Genomic DNA, 13,851 nt, shown 5'->3' with positions numbered 1-13,851 from the left:
GCCTTGGGGTCATATTCGACACTAACCTTTCCTTTACTCCCTATATCCGATCACTCGCTCACTCTTGTCACCTGCATCTTAAAAACATCTCCAGAATCCGACCTTTTCTCACCTTTGAAACTGCTAAAACTCTTACTGTCGCTCTTATTCACTCTCGTCTGGACTACTGCAACTCTCTTCTGATCGGTCTCCCTCTTACCAAACTTTCTCCTCTCCAATCCATCCTGAATGTGGCAGCTGGGGTTGTATTTCTGTCCAGCCGCTTCACCGATGCTTCCATCTTGTGCCAGTCATTACACTGGTTGCCCATTCGCTACAGGGTCCAATATAAACTCATCGCTCTCACCCACAAAGCTCTCCACAGTTCTGTACCGCCTTATATCTCCTCTCTCATCTCTGTCTATCGCCCTACACGTGCCCTCCGTTCTACAAATGATCTAAGACTAACATCCCTCATAATCTGAACCTCGCACCTCCGTCTCCAAGACTTCTCTCTTGCTGCGCCAGTTCTCTGGAATGCTCTACCCCAGACGATCCGACTGATGCCTAGCCCCATGTCTTTAAGCGCGCTTTAAAAACCCATCTCTTTAAACAAGCCTACCAACTTAACTACTCAGTAAACCAACTTTCCCCTGTTCCCTCCTTCTAAATATTATTCAGAATCTGTTCCCTACTCTTCATCTGTCTCCACACCCTCCATGCACACGATAACTGCACTCGTTACTTGATTATTGCACTTACAGTGCCTACAAGTAGTATTCAACCCCCTGCAGATTTAGCTGGTTTGATAAGATGCAAATAAGTTAGAGCCTTCAAACGAGAGTAGGTTTTATGAACAGAAGCATAAATCTTACAAACCAAAAAGTTATGTTGCTCAGTTGAATTTTATTACATTTTAAACATAAAAGTGTGGGTCATTATACAACCCCTATGTTTAATATTTTGTGGAATAACCCTTGTTTGCAATTACAGCTAATAATCGTCTTTTATAAGACCTGATCAGGCCGGCACAGGTCTGTGGCGTTATCTTGGCCCACTCCTCCATGCAGATCTTCTCCAAGTTATCTAGGTTCTTTGGGTGTCTCATGTGGACTTTATTCTTGAGCTCCTTCCACAAGTTTTCAATTGGGTTAAGGTCAGGAGACTGACTAGGCCACTCCAACACCTTGACTTTTTCCCTCTTGAACCAGGCTTTGGTTTTCTTGGCTGTGTGCTTTGGGTCGTTGTCTTGTTGGAAGATGAAATTACGACCCATCTTAAGATCCTTGATGGAGGAGCGGAGGTTCTTGGCCAAAATCTCCAGGTAGGCCGTGCTATCCATCTTCCCATGGATGCAGACCAGATGGCCAGGCCCCTTGGCAGAGAAACAGCCCCACAGCATGATGCTGCCACCACCATGCTTAACTGTAGGGATGGTATTCTTGGGGTCGTATGCAGTGCCATCCAGTCTCCAAACGTCACGGCACCAAAGATCTCGATCTTGGTCTCATCAGACCATAGAACCTTGAACCAGTCTGTCTCAGAGTCCTCCAAGTGATCATGAGCAAACTGTAGACGAGCCTTGACATGACGCTTTGAAAGTAAAGGTACCTTACGGGCTCGTCTGGAACGGAGACCATTGCGGTGGAGTACGTTACTTATGGAATTGACTGAAACCAATGTTCCCACTGCCATGAGATCTTCCCGGAGCTCCTTCCTTGTTGTCGTTGGGTTAGCCTTGACTCTTCGGACAAGCCTGGCCTCGGCACGGGAGGACACTTTCAAAGGCTGTCCAGGCCGTGGAAGGCTAACAGTAGTTCCATAAGCCTTCCACTTACGGATGATGCTCCCAACAGTGGAGACAGGTAGGCCCAACTCCTTGGAAAGGGTTTTGTACCCTTTGCCAGCCTTGTGACCCTCCACGATCTTGTCTCTGATGGCCTTGGAATGCTCCTTTGTCTTTCCCATGTTGACCATGTCTGAGTGCTGTTCACAAGTTGGGGGAGGGTCTTAAATAGTCAGAAAAGGCTGGCAAAAGAGATCTTTAATCCACACATGTGAAGCTCATTATTCTTGGTGCCTGAACTACTTCTTAATACTTTAGGGGGACCAAACAGAATTCTTGTGGTTTGAGGGGTTGAATAATAAATGACACTCTGAATTAACTTTTAACGTTTTAAAAAAAAAAAAAAAAAAAGTTGCTGCAGTGCATTTCCCACTTCCAGGCTGATCTACATTACAAATGTCACAATGCCAAGTTAATTCCGCATGTGTCAACCAGCTAAATCTGCAGGTGGTTGAATACTACTTGTAGGCACTGTATACATACGGGCTGATGACTGGATCATGCAGCTTTATATTAAAATCCCTATTTATTATAAATTGGCAGACCTGAAATAACAAGCACTTTTCACCTATTGTGTCCCCCCATTCCCTTGTAGATTGTAAGTGTGCGAGCAGCCGGACCCTCGCTCCTAATGTAACTGTTTAAACTGTCTTACCTTGTGTTGAATTTATTGTCTGTACATGTCCCCGCTTAATTGTAAAGTGCTGCGTGTCAGGGACGGCATCGGCAGGATCACACAATATCCCACCGCTGCCACCAATTTGTCAGGGACGGCACCGGCAGGATCATACAATATCCCACCGCTGCCACCAATTTGTCAGGGAATCCCCAACACACACAGTCAGGACGACACCGGGGAGATCACACAATATCTCACCGTGCCGTCACGCTGTCCGTATTTCGTCCAGAGTCGCAAGCACGCGATCCAGACTACTCTCTACGTAGGTATCGGTAAGTGACCAGTGAGCGTATGGCACAACACCCTGGGTTCCACAGCCTGGAAACTGTATTGAACGCCTTCCATACGTCACTGTCAGCTTCACGATAGCCCAATTATTAATGCTCGGTGACAGTAGGTGCGTTGGAGCCTGCATGACTGAAAGCCGGTGGCTTCCGGGTGCCGCACACTCAGTACAGCGGCCGGGCACCTCCCTAATGCTATTAACAAGTGGATTAACCCCATATGTGCATGATACTGGCGATATCCAACCAGACAGGTTCCCTGTAAGGAACAATGCACAATAAATGTAAATCACTACAAATCTGAGACCTCAGAGAAATGTAACATCTTATTCTGGTCGTGTCCGATACGAAACTCCTTCTATTCCCCTCTAACATGTAGACTGAGCAGGGCCCTCCCTTATATTGTACCATACTGATACCGGGGGAGGGACGTCACCAGAGTAACCGACCAGTGTGGGACGTCGGATCAGGGGACAGAGGACCCCATCAGTCACCAGAACAGGAGTCATGAGACCCCAACAAGCTCAGGAGGAACGACCCTTCATAGCCCTCATTACTGATCGGCCATTATGTCATGAAGCGATGAATCTTCCTAATGTTTCTTCTGCTGTCGCCTTATGAGGCTTCATTGTCCTCCAAACACAATCAGAAATCTGCAGATTTATCCACAGAATTTAAAATCAAACGCTGTGGACAATCACTCTCCTGTGTGAGCGATGGGGGAGGGGAGCGGAGAAGACGAGACAGGGAGGGAGCGAGAACAGCAGCACAAGAGTCACATGTACAAGGCAAAAAAAGAGGAGAAAAGCCGAAAATGGGAGATTCATCATTACACGTCATCTACAGCGAACCTGGTGTAAGAGGCCGGAGCTCCTACATCATCACCTCCTGGTACCGATCCTGGTGTCCTTCTAGATACTCCCACTCCTCCATGCAGAGATAGACAGCGAAGTCCTGACACCTTATAGGAACCTGACAACAACGACACCGCCATCACCCAGAATCCTCCAGTGCTGTCCTGTATAATGTTCCAGCAGTCACCTCTCCGGTCACAACCCAGAATCCTCCAGTGCTGTCCTGTATAATGTCCCAGCAGCCACCGCTCCGGTCACAACCCAGAATCCTCCAGTGCTGTCCTGTATAATGCCAGCAGTCACCTCTCCGGTCATCACCCAGAATCCTCCAGTGCCATCCGGTATAATGTCCCAGCAGTCACCTCTCCGCTCATCACCCAGAATCCTCCAGTGCTGTCCTGTATAATGTCCCAGCAGTCACCTCTCCGCTCATCACCCAGAATCCTCCAGTGCCATCTTGTATAATGTCCCAGCAGTCACCTCTCGGGTCATCACCCAGAATCCTCCAGTGCCGTCCTGTATAATGGCCCAGCAGTCACCTCTCCGCTCATCACCCAGAATCCTCCAGTGCTGTCCTGTATAATGTCCCAGCAGTCACCTCTCCGGTCATCACCCAGAATCCTCCAGTGCCGTCCTGTATAATGTCCCAGCAGTCACCTCTCCGCTCAGCAGCTCAATCATCTTGTTGCTGAGCTCTAGGATCTTCTCCTTCTTCCTCTCATGTATCGGGGGGTGCGGGGGAGGCTCTGTGATGGGGTCCGGGCTCCGCCCTCCTGACTCCTGGAGATGGATGATGGGAGTCACACCCTCCCCCGGTGTCTTCCTCACTATTGTGTAATCCTGTGTATGGAGAGAGACACTTAGGGAGAAGAATTCCTTCCTGACTCCAGATCTGACAATCAGTAGAAATCCCGGGATCAATAACCGTCTCCAGTAATCTGGGGCCATAACCTGGAATATTATTACACTCAGGACAGACATCCAGGCCCCTCTACAGCTCTTATAGGGAATCCCCATGACAACTCCTCCTGGCAGAGAGCTGCACACAATCACTGCTCTTACAGTAAAGAATCCTTCTCTTCCTCCTCTGGATTTCCTCTTCCCGATGTCGGACTTGTTACATAACACAATAAAGCTGATAGAAATGTAGAGGAGTTACCTCTCCGCTCAGCAGGGAGATGATCTCCAGGGTGAAGTGTAATAATCTTCTGGTGGTCTCGTCCTCGTCCATCCTCGGGGGGTCATTCAGGAGAAGGAGGGATGAGCACTGGATCAGCTGGAGGGATCTCGTCCTGCCGGCGTCTTCATTATAAAGGAGAAGATGGAGATCACAAGGGACGATATAACGACAATCACTGAATTCTGCCCCAAATATCCGACATTTATCAGGAAGAATCTGGAGGAAAAGCCACAAACTCCACCGCGGCCTCCTCCACCGATCTGACCGCTCATTATCAGCCTCGTAGGAGGACGGTCACCGTGGTAACTACACCGCCAATGGAGGACGGTCACCGTGGTAACTACAGCGCCAGCAGGGGGCGGTCACCGTGGTAACCACACCACCAGCGGGGGGGAACGGTCACCGTGGTAAGCACATCGCCAGCAGGTGGGTGGGGGGCGGTCACCGTGGTAACTACACCTCCAGCAGGGGGTCAGGGAGATTCCATGCAAGTAACAGGACCCCCTCCTCACCCGCAGTCTCACACCGCTCCCTGTGCAGCCCCCATACAGGAACATCCACTTATCTGCGCCCCCAAATCACCTCAGCTCCTCGGTATAATCACCACAGTCTCAGCAGCAGAGAGCAATGGAGAGCGAGGCCCCGCCCCCTTCCGGTGACATCATCAAGTCACATGGCTATGTCGTCCTTTAGCCCAGGGTTCCCCAACTCCAGTCCTCAAGGCCCACCAACAGGTCATGTTTTCAGGATTTCCTTAGTATTGCACAGGTGATAATTCCATCATCAGCACAGGCAATAGTTACATCACCTGTGCAATACTAAGGAAATCCTGAAAACATGACCTGTTGGTGGGCCTTGAGGACTGGAGTTGGGGAACCCTGCTTTAGCCCACGTGTATTTAGTCTCTACCTCTCCTGAGCCCCGCCCCTGATCACATGACGGTGACGTCACCACAGGTCCTCGCTCTCAGTGCAGCAGCCTCTTCCTGTGGTGTCTCTCTCTTCCCCCTCCGCCGTCTCTCTTTCTCCTCCTCCGCCGTCTCTCTTCCCCCTCCTCCGCCGTCTCTCTCTTCCCCCTCCGCCGTCTCTCTTTCTCCTCCTCCGCCGTCTCTCTCTCCCCCTCCTCCGCCGTCTCTCTTCCCCCTCCTCCGCCGTCTCTCTTCCCCCTCCTCCGCCGTCTCTCTCCCCCTCCTCCGCCGTCTCTCTCCCCCTCCTCCGCCGTCTCTCTTCCCCCTCCGCCGTCTCTCTCCCCCTCCTCCGCCGTCTCTCTTTCTCCTCCTCCGCCGTCTCTCTCTCCCCCTCCTCCGCCGTCTCTCTCTCCCCCTCCTCCGCCGTCTCTCTCTCCCCCTCCTCCGCCGTCTCTCTCTCCCCCTCCTCCGCCGTCTCTCTCTCCCCCTCCTCCGCCGTCTCTTTCTCCTCCTCCGCCGTCTTTCTCCTCCTCCGCCGTCTCTCTCTCCCCCTCCGCCGTCTCTCTCTCCCCCTCCGCCGTCTCTCTCTCCCCCTCCTCCGCCGTCTCTTTCTCCTCCTCCGCCGTCTCTCTCCCCCTCCTCCGCCGTCTCTCTCTTCCCCCTCCTCCGCCGTCTCTCTCTTCCCCCTCCTCCGCCGTCTCTCTCTTCCCCCTCCTCCGCCATCTCTCTCTTCCCCCTCCTCCGCCGTCTCTCTCTCCCCCTCCTCCGCCGTCTCTCTCTTCCCCCTCCTCCGCCGTCTCTCTCTTCCCCCTCCTCCGCCGTCTCTCTCTTCCCCCTCCTCCGCCGTCTCTCTCTTCCCCCTCCTCCGCCGTCTCTCTCTCCCCCTCCTCCGCCATCTCTCTCTTCCCCCTCCTCCGCCGTCTCTCTCTCCCCCTCCTCCGCCGTCTCTCTCTTCCCCCTCCTCCGCCGTCTCTCTCTTCCCCCTCCTCCGCCGTCTCTCTCTCCCCCCTCCTCCGTCGCCGTCTCTCTCTTCCCCCTCCTCCGCCGCCGTCTCTCTCTCCCCCCTCCTCCGCCGTCTCTCTCTCCCCCCTCCTCCGCCGTCTCTCTCCCCCCTCCTCCGCCGTCTCTCTCCCCCCTCCTCCGCCGTCTCTCTCTCCCCCCTCCTCCGTCGCCGTCTCTCTCTCCCCCCTCCTCCGCCGTCTCTCTCTCCCCCCTCCTCCGCCGTCTCTCTGTCTCATAGTCAGGATCAGACGCTGTCTCTGTGTTGCTGCCCTCTGCTGGTTGTTGGAGGCAGCGCGCAGAAGCTGTCTGTTCCGGCCTGTTGTCTCTGCTCTTCGTGCAGCCTTAGATCCCCCGATAAGGGCAGACAGCGGCGGGCTGGTCCGGGGGCAGAAGGGCAGGTGCCCCCCGGGCCGGTCCTCCAGCAGAGGTTTTGGGCCCCCGGGCGTCAGCCATCGTCTTCATACAGCCGCGGCCACTGTCCTCTGCACGCGGCCTGAAGGGAGCGGCCCCGGCGCTGGTGACCGGGAGAGGCCTGTGGGCCCGGGGGTAGAGCACCGTGTATACTGTGCGGAGCCGTGTATACTGTGCGGAGCAGCATGCGGGGCCGTGTATACTGTGAGGAGCACCGTGCGGGGCCGTGTATACTGTGCGGGGCCGTGTATACTGTGCGGAGCACCATACGGAGCCGTGTATACCGTGCGGAGCCGTGTATACTGTGCGGAGCAGTGTATACTGTGCGGAGCACCATACGGAGCCGTGTATACCGTGCGGAGCCGTGTATACTGTGCGGAGCACCGTGCGGAGCCGTGTATACTGTGCGGAGCACCGTGCGGGGCCGTGTATACTGTGCGGGGCCGTGTATACTGTGCGGAGCACCGTTCGGAGCCGTGTATACTGTGCGGAACACCGTGCGGGGCCGTGTATACTGTGCGGAGCACCGTGCGGGGCCGTGTATACTGTGCGGAGCACCGTGCGGAGCCGTGTATACTGTGCGGAGCACCGTGCGGGGCCGTGTATACTGTGCGGAGCACCGTGCGGGGCCGTGTATACTGTGCGGAGCCGTGTATACTGTGCGGAGCACCGTGCGGAGCCGTGTATACTGTGCGGAGCACCGTGCGGGGCCGTGTATGCTGTGCGGAGCCGTGTATACTGTGCGGAGCCGTGTATACTGTGCGGAGCACCATGCGGGGCCGTGTATGCTGTGCGGAGCCGTGTATACTGTGCCATGCGGGGCCGTGTATACAGTGCGGAGCACCGTGCAGGGCCGTGTATACTGTGCGGGGCCGTGTATACTGTGCGGAGCACCGTGCGGGGCCGTGTATACTGTGCGGAGCACCGTGCGGGGCCGTGTATACTGTGCGGAGCACCGTGCGGGGCCGTGTATACTGTGCGGAGCACCGTGCGGGGCCGTGTATACTGTGCGGAGCACCGTGCGGGGCCGTGTATACAGTGCGGAGCACCGTGCGGGGCCGTGTATACAGTGCGGAGCACCGTGCGGAGCCGTGTATACTGTGCGGAGCACCATGCGGGCCGTGTATACAGTGCGGAGCACCATGCGGGGCAGTGTATACTGTGCGGGACCGTGTATACAGTGCGGAGCACCGTGCGGGGCCGTGTATACAGTGCGGAGCACCGTGCGGGGCCGTGTATACTGTGCGGGGCCGTGTATACTGTGCGGAGCACCGTGCGGGGCCGTGTATACAGTGCGGAGCACCGTGCGGGGCCGTGTATACAGTGCGGAGCACCGTGCGGAGCCGTGTATACAGTGCGGAGCACCATGCGGGCCGTGTATACAGTGCGGAGCACCATGCGGGGCAGTGTATACTGTGCGGGACCGTGTATACAGTGCGGAGCACCGTGCGGGGCCGTGTATACAGTGCGGAGCACCGTGCGGGGCCGTGTATACTGTGCGGGGCCGTGTATACTGTGCGGAGCACCGTGCGGAGCCGTGTATACTGTGCGGAGCCGTGTATACTGTGCGGAGCTCCATGCGGGGCCGTGTGTACTGTGCGGAGCACCGTACGGAGCCGTGTGTACTGTGCGGAGCACCGTGCGGAGCCGTGTGTACTGTGCGGAGCACCGTGCGGAGCCGTGTGTACTGTTCGGAGCACCGTGCGGGGCCGTGTGTACTGTGCGGAGCCGTGTATACTGTGCGGAGCACCGTGCGGAGCCGTGTATACTGTCTGGAGCACCATGCGGGGCCGTGTATACTGTGCGGAGCACCATGCGGGGCCGTGTATACTGTGCGGAGCACCATGCGGGGCCGTGTATACAGTGCGGAGCACCATGCGGAGCCGTGTATGGAGGGCTGTGTGGGGCCCATTATACTGTATGGAGGGCTATGTGGGGGTCATTATACTGTATGGAGGATTGTCTGTGGGGCCCATTATACTGTATGGAGGACTCTCTGTGGGGCCCATTATACTGTATGGAGGGCTGTGTGGGGGCCATTATACTGTATGGAGGGCTCTCTGTGGGGCCCATTATACTGTATGGAGGACTCTCTGTGGGGCCCGTTATACTGTATGGAGGACTATGTGGGGCCATTATACTGTATGGAGGACTGTGTGGGGGCCATTATACATGTATGGAGGACTGTGTGGGGGCCATTATACTGTATGGAGGACTCTGTGGGGGCCATTATACTGTATGGAGGGCTTTATGTGGGGCCCGTTATACTGTATGGAGGGCTGTGTGGGGATTACAGTTGGAGAATCATACTGTGATGGGGTCACCATTCTTTGTTGGGGGAATTGAGGGAGAGGGGTACAGTAGGGTCATCATACTGTGAGTGTGGGGGTATCATACTGTGTTTGGGGGCACTTTTGTTTGCATCATACATTATCTATTTCATTCAAGGATTTTTATCCTCTATTAAATTACATATATAAATTAGGCCATTGGGCCATATGCTTTTTATTGCTTTTACATAACATATTATAATATTCCAGTATAATTTTTTAATTAATCGTTTTAGACATATATTTTAATAAATATCCAGGTTGGTCGGCGACTTTGTCCGAGCTTTGACCTTTGGCCTCTGTGTATTTGAATGTGACATCCCTGGCTGTAAAGGGAACCTGTCACGTCCTGGCTGCGCTCTACACGGCCCCCATTGCTTTGTTAGTGATGCAATGTGCATCACACTAACAAGCTTTTTTCATTAAAATCGGTGGTAGTATAATGATTTTATAACATTATATATACATTGTCCTACCTGCTCGTTTTCAGTCATAGGGGTGTGATCCTGCTATTCAATCAGGGGCGGCGCTGCATACAGTCACTGCTGGCGCCACCCACGTATTGGAATGTTGCTCCCGGAAAGCTCTGATATTGTGGGGCGCATGCGCATTTCTACATGTCCGGCCGCTGGTCCCGCGCCTGCGCAGTGAGGCTGTGGCTCCACAGATATTTCTATACTGTACGTATATTTTATGGAAGCATAATTGCCGTTTATGTTTTGTCAGGAGCATCTTTCTTATTACAACATTACCTGATCACAGTATGTACATATGATCCACAATTGGTTAACCTCAAATGGTCTATTGTAACCGTACAATGACAACTAGTCTAATGCTGCTGTCAGATTACTCTGGGCCAGGGGCTCCTTCCCTGTCTTAACTCTAGGGGCACCCTAGTCATCCCTGCTCCCCAGGTTACTTCTGATGGTGAAGATGCTGGGGCCACCGACCTTGCCGTACTCCTGAATCAACCCTTTTCTGTCCCCTCCCCCACCCAGGGAAGTGGGGGGAGAATAATGTATATAAATACGCAAGGATAATAAAAATACCAATCATACTGATATGTACTGACAGACAACAGAGAGGAACACCGGGGAGGAAAGGAAGGAAAAACCAAATAGGAGAGGATGGGACAATGCACACAACCGAAACACCAAGCAACAGTCAAAGATCAACACTCCATATGCCTCTACCGAACACCGAATCCTGCGCTCCTCACCAGGCAGTACAAGACTTACACTGGCAATGCAGATAGCCAGAGCAAAGACTATATAGGAGAGGGGAGTGGCTGATGCTGCACAGCTGAGAACCTCCAAGAAGGAAGCTACAGAGACGCAAAGCTGAGCAGTTTAACTCCTGCACTGCTGACAGAAGCCTGAACTGTTCAATATGAAGGAGAAGTGCTTCTATTCGATGCAGGAGTACGTGAACTCAGACGCTGCTGTCTTCTGACCTCTCTCTGTTGCGGTAAACCTGTGACAGCTGGGTTTTCTGTTCCATGTCTGTTCTCACTTGTTCTTAATGAGTAACTTTGCAATTTAATTAAGATACCTGTGTGTTAACCGGAACTCAGTATATAAGCAGCTACTCACCGTTGTCGATCATCATGATTAAGGGTAGATATCGCCTGTCATGTGAGCTGTATTGCTGATGGCTTGTTTTATCCTCCACTGAGCACTTTGTCAATAAAGCCATTTCACAGTCCGTTGAGCTGGATTCCACTCTCTTCTTTGGGTAACAGATATTCCCTGGACCCACTGCTTGAAGTTGCTTCTCAGCCCATCCACCACATCAGAACTTTTTGCGGTGCACCTCAGGAGTCAGCTGTTATTTCCTTATCAGGGCCTATTTGGTGGCCTCATAGTCTCCGTCTTGATCTCGAGGGAGAGAGGCGAACACATCCTGAGCTTTGCTTTATAGCAGTTACATATCGGGCTCACTGGTAATCAGGCAGTTGGTATTGACAGCAGAATTTCGCAAATCTTCTCAAAAATGTGTCCCGATCAGCGTCTTTCTCCATGACAGGATAATGCTCAGGACTGGATTTAACCCTTACTGAAATTGTAAGTAATAGTACGTCCCTGTGCCCTTGGCCTTATGGACCAAGTACGTACTATTACGCACAATGTCATAGTGCCCGCACAGCTTCTGTGCGGGGAGATCGTCGCCGGGTGTCAGCTGACTCTCACAGCTGACACACTGTGCTATATGCCAGGAGCAATCCCGCACCGCTCCTGGCACATTAACCCCTGAAATGCTGCGCTTGAAGTCGATCGTAGCATTCTGGGAGCAAGCAACACTCCTCTTACCTTGAATGGGGACTCCGTGATGTGTGCTCAGGGTCCCGATCGATGTCATGGTGACCCAGCGACATCTGGGACGCCAGACATCAGGAAGTTAGGTAGCTTGTGCTCAGTGCATGCTCTACTTAACTTGCGTCTGCAGGACTGACAGCCTGCAAAGCATAGAGATGCTACTGCTGCATCTGTATGCTATGCAAGCGATGAGCCTGCAAAAAGTGAAAGTCCCATAGTAGGACAAAGTGTAAAAGAAAGTGTCAGAAAGTGAAAAAAAAAATTAAAAATATTAAAGGAAAAATAATCCAAAAATAAAAACTATATACTGTACTAATAAATATTATGAAAAATAAATAAAAGTACACATATTTGATATCGGCACATCCAGAACGACCTGACCTATAAAACTGTTCCACTAATTAACCCCTTTAGTGAACATTGTAAAAAACAAAACATGAAGCAAAAAACGATGCTTTATCAACATACCGCCAAACTGAAAATGGAATAAAACACAATCAAAAAGACAAATGTAAATAAAAATGGTACCTCTGAAAACGTCATCTTGTCCCGCAAAAAAACAACCCACCATACAGCTCAATCAGCCGAAAAATAAAAAAAAGTTATAGCTCTCAGAATAAAGCGATGCACAAAAAAATTCTTTTTTCTATAAAATAGTTTTTATTGTGTAAAAGTGCCAAAACATAAAAAAGATATAAATGTTGTACCGCCGTAAAAGTACTGGCCTTATCAATTTTACCACACGCAGAACCGCATAAAAAAAAAAAAAAAATCCTGAATTGTTGTTTATTCTGCCTCCCAAAGATCCCAAAAATCGGAATAGAAAGCGATCAAAAAATGTGTGCCCGAAAATGGTAGCGATAAAAACGTCAACTCGTCCCTCAAAATACAAGCCCTTACATGACTGTTGGCCAAAATATGGAAAATGTATGGCTGAAATATGGAAAAATTATTGCAAAAACTAGTCTTTGCAAAAAATAGCATCTTTTAGTGTTTGACCGCTGCCAAACATAAAAACCCGAAATGAATCCAGTATCGTTGTAATCGCACCGACCCGAAGAATAAAGTCATCTAATCACTTATACCGCACGAGGAACAGCGTAAAAAATAAACTCTAGGTTTAGGGTTGTGCTAGGGTTAGGGTTATGCTAGGGTTAGGGTTGTGTTGGGGTTGGGAGTTTTTCAAAAGTAAAGAAAAAAAAATAATGACGATATAGCGACTAGTGTTGAGCGCAAGTGCTCGCTTCTTGAGTTTGCATCGCGTGCTCTGGTATGCACCGCGTACTGCGGGTGCTCGAGCGACATGCTCGAGTCTCCACCCCATATGTTTCGCGGCTGTTATACAGCCAAAAAAGCCTTCGGAGGATTGCCTGCCATGCACGAGCGATTCCCGGATTCCAGCCAATTTTCTGTTCAAAATGTCACACAGTGTTCTTTCCCTTGTGAACCCTGCTGTGCGCCCAGTGTATTTTTCCCACATATGTGGTATCGATGTTTTGTAAATTTTGTTGGAAAAATGAGAAATCGCTGGTCAACTTTTAACCCTTATAACTTACTAACAAAAAAAAAATTGTGCTGATGTAAAGTAGACATGTGGGAAATGTTATTAACTATTTTGTGTGAGATTTCTCTCTGACTTAAGGGCATGAAAATTCAAACTTTGAAAATTGCGCAATTCATATCAAATAAATTTTGCCACTATCATGAAGGACAATATGTCACGAAAAAACAATCACAGAATCAGTGGGATCCGTTGAAGCGTTCCAGAGTTATTACCTCATAAAGTGACAGTGGTCAGAACTGTAAAAATTGGCCTGGTCAGTAACCCTAGAACGCATGACCATAAAAATCTACTTTTTCACATACCTGGGGCCTTTTAGGCCCGTGTGCAAATAACATGGAATAACTTAAACAAAAATGACAAACAACTACATACCTGAGGAATACCTGGAGTTTCTAAATTGTAACTAAAGTAATCTTGCAGAAAATAGAAAACAATTAACAGGGCGGGCCTGCGAGGCCCCAGGTATGCGTTCTAGGGTTAACGTGCAAACCACCTTCAGG

Source organism: Phyllobates terribilis, unplaced genomic scaffold, assembly GCF_046119375.1.
Source record: "Phyllobates terribilis strain yellow unplaced genomic scaffold, ASM4611937v1 Scaffold_117__1_contigs__length_5270597, whole genome shotgun sequence".
Taxonomy (NCBI): domain Eukaryota; kingdom Metazoa; phylum Chordata; class Amphibia; order Anura; family Dendrobatidae; genus Phyllobates; species Phyllobates terribilis.
The sequence above is the reverse complement of the archived record's forward strand: the minus strand, read 5'-3'. Positions refer to the sequence as shown.